Source organism: Equus caballus, chromosome 2 (genome assembly GCF_041296265.1).
Source record: "Equus caballus isolate H_3958 breed thoroughbred chromosome 2, TB-T2T, whole genome shotgun sequence".
NCBI lineage: Eukaryota > Metazoa > Chordata > Mammalia > Perissodactyla > Equidae > Equus > Equus caballus.
The window spans coordinates 125,062,232-125,066,086 of NC_091685.1; the positions used below are offsets into that span (position 1 = coordinate 125,062,232).

Here is a 3,855-nt window from a genome sequence, read left to right on the forward strand (position 1 = left end):
TGCATCCTCCCCAGACCTCTTAGCACCTGTGGCTCAGTGCTTTGCCCTATTCTCAATCTACACTCACTCCTTTGATTGCTGGGTTTCAAATTTTTGGTCATGCCACACAATAAGAAATAAATTTTATAATGTAACATCGTACACTAAATAAAACTGAAACAAAAGAATCACAAAGAAATATCCTACTACAGGGACTATATCTGATATGTTTTACTCTGTGCTTCTTTCTTATTTTTTACTGCCAGTCAGTACTCACTAGATTGATCTCACGATCCATTAATGGGCCACAACTCAGCCATCTAACGGCACTGTTCTAGCTGTCCTCCAATGCCACAGGTTTAAATACCACCTATGACTCTAGTCACCTCAGCTACACCCTTTTCCCTGAACTTCAGGACATCTACGCCCTACTTGACATCTCCACTTGGGCATTTTTCTAAACCTGTTCCTTTGCGTTGAGTGGCACCCTTCTTGGTAAAACGGCAGCGCCATTCAACGAGATGCTCAGGCCCATAACTGAAGTCTCACTTCTCCTTTCTCTCTCTCATAACCTACTATTTCTACCTTTGAGATAAATGAGAAATCCAACTGCTTAGTACCTCCACACTGTCACCTTAACCCAAGCCATCATCAACCCTTAAAAGACTACTGCAAAAGCCTATTAACTATTTTCCTACACTTTCCATACAACAGTCCATTCTCCAACAATGGTCAGAGTGATCCTTTAAAAACATAAATCAGATAAAAAAACATAAATAAAAACACAAATCATAAATCCTCTGCTCACAACCATTCAGTGGCTCCCCAGAACACTAGAACAAAACCCACATTTCCTATCACAGCCTACAGGGCCTGATGTGATCCTAGTTACCCTTCTTTTCTGACCCTATCTCCTGCCCCTCCTCCCTCTTGCTCACTCCTCTCCAGCCAGTCCTCCTTGCTGCTCTGGGAGGATGCCAGGAACACTTCCACTTGAGAATTTTTCTACTTGCTATTCCCTCTGCCTCCAAGACATCCACATGGCTTGCACCTTCATTTCACTGAGGTCTCTGAATATTAGTTCCGAGCGGCCTCTCCTGACCACCTGCATTGAAAAAAGCACTCTCATCACTCCCCAGCCCCTACCCTGCTTTCTTCTGCTTTATAGCACTTACCACCCGACATTACATCTCCAATGCTTAACAGCACTGGAATTTTAGTCCAAGGAATGAATAATGCAAGCAGATGAATGAGTAACAGTAATCGCTGTAATGAGAATACTACTGAGAACTTTAGTCTTGGTACACCATGAGCCTCATTCTTCTTGACATCATTCTTTCTCTTCCAAATGAAAAAATCTATTTTAAGAGTCAACTACATATAAATTAAAATGAAGAAAGAAGAGCACCTCTGTGAGCTGAAATGGAAAAAGTATAACTAGAATCCATCCAGATGTGTAGGTAAAGGAAGCACAGAAGTTTTCATGTATATTGATATTCAGACAAGAGAGCTGGGAACCAAACTAGACTCTACATACTTACTTAGCAAGTAGAACATTTATACACCAAAAAATACAAGGTAATGAACAAGATCTGGAGCTCACTAACTGGGTCCAAATCCTGGTTCTGATATTTAGTACCAATGTAAAACTTTTCTGTGCTTAGTTTCCTAACTTTTAAAATGGAGACAATAACAACAGTAATTTCTGTGTAGTATGTGGTGAGAAGTGAACAATGTCTATCACATAAGCAAGGCCTGAAAGAAACAGAAGCTAACATTTTTCATTTATAACGTATTCTAAAATTCTTTATCCATTGACACTATTAAAGAACACAAATTTTGATGGGCAAGCCTCAAATAATGTTTATATTCCCAAACTTCTCAGGAAAGGTAAGGGCTTCCTGTTGAATTGAAAAGGTTCTCCCCCAAAATATTGAAAAAAATCTGTTTGTTACTGAGGCTGAAAGCCAGGGAGTCACAAAATAGTAGAATAGAAATATGATACCTTAAGTCCATTGGCATATTAACCACTTACATTGTACAAAGTAGTTCAACGGTTTACAAGTATGAAAAAATTACACTTATTTTTCTTAAAGATTAAAATTTAAATTTAAACTCACTTAAATTTCCTACTACAACAAATGTTCAACATTACCGATATTAGAACTTAGCTTCTGTTTTATACACTTCACAAAATAACACTATTTGGTTGTAAATCTCACCCTATTTCCTTACAATAATATATATTTTTTAAAAATGCTTGCCTTACAGTTAGATAGTAGCTAATTACCTTAGATATTAAAGGTTAAAAAAGGAAAGAAAAAATTAAGGTGTTTCAGTGTTCATTACATCACGTAACGGGATATATATAGCTAGGTCCTAGAGGACAAAATCCTATAATTAAAATTAGCTGTTTTCTTATCTGGTCAATTAGTGGGGGAAAAAATGTTTAAAAGTAAAAAAAGCTTACTGTAACCTTAGCCATAAGGGAAGTATGTGTCTTCTCTCTGGAGAGTCAGGGAGGACTCTGTTGCCATGGAGCCATGATGCTTGCAGCTAAGCCTGACCTCATAATTGACAGGGACCCACAGCAGGAAAAGCTCACGTTAGAAACTCAGCAAGCCTGAAAGAAGATTACTGAATCCTCACAGCAAACAACAGCTTATGACCTAAATGGTTTAATCCTTGCATTCCAAGTGTGAATCCTAACAGAATTCAGTAGGCTACTTGGAATACTTGAAGATAAAAACAACACACTAAGGAACTGTGTAGACTACAGATGTTTTAGTTGACTGGCCTCAGAATTTAAGCTTTGAGGTCTGTTAAACTGTTGCTGTTAGAAAGGCCGATTGGATACTCAGTATTTATTCTTATTTCAAGTCACAGGTGATACAAAAGCTACAAAGTAAACACAGGTTTAAATTTAAAAAGCAACCTTGATGTGTCCCCCTACAGAAGTTCAAGTTTGAGCTTTGTTTCAAGCAGGCAAGTGCAATAAAAGTGTAAAAAAAACAACGGATAAACCAATTCTCAAATATCATTGATTCTTTCACAGACTTATTGTTGAAGTGAGACCTCTTAAAATGATGCCTTCAGATATAACCCAAACAATGAATATGCTTAAGACAATTCCCTCAGTAGCATATACTCCCTACCAGGGATTAAGAAAAAACTCACATAACTTAACGTTTGATTTATTAAATATGACAGCAAATCATTCAGTTGTATTTATAGCAAAAAAATTATTTTCCCAATATTTAAATGACCATCGTTGCCTGTTTAAAACAGCCACCTCAACTAGTTCTTGCCAGCTTTTGCACTTTCTCCTTTAAACACTGCTTCTATAGACAAGTTTAGAAAAAGCAGGAGTACCCTACCTTCCTGATCAATAATTCAGCACAAGACAGGATTGAGTGCTGGCCCTTTCCTGACAGCCAAGGACTCAGGGCAAGGAACGGGCGTCAAGGACAGAGGGGAGTCAGCAAAGCCCAGGCAAGGCAGAGCCGGGCGGGAGGCAGGGCTCAGGACAGGTTTCCGAAGCCGGAGCCAGCCCAGGCAGGCTAGACTCAAGCTGCCGGCAGGTGCAGCGCCGCCCGGCGAGGAGGCCACGCGGCGCTCGGGGGCGGAGACGTGCCGCCCGCCCGCCTCAGGGACCGGGACCCTGCCTGCCCGCCCGCCCGTCCGCTCCGGGGACCGAGACCCTCCCCGATCGCCCGCCCGGTCGCTCCGGGGACCGAGACCCTCCCCGACCGCCGACTGCCCGCCCGCTCGCTCAAGGGACCGGGACCCTCCCCAACCGCCCGCCCTGGGGACCGAGACTCTCCCCGCCCGCCGCAGACGCGGACACGCAGCGCACCGATGCCCGGCACTCTTTAC

The 3,855-nt window shown here is 41.9% G+C and overlaps 1 protein-coding gene across 2 annotated transcripts in view; it reads right to left on the bottom strand.

The window, feature by feature from the left end:
- The window catches only part of GSTCD (glutathione S-transferase C-terminal domain containing), a 131,772-nt gene that overhangs the window by 127,747 nt on the left and 170 nt on the right, over nucleotides 1-3,855 (bottom strand). The gene's annotated exons all lie outside the window — the stretch shown is intronic.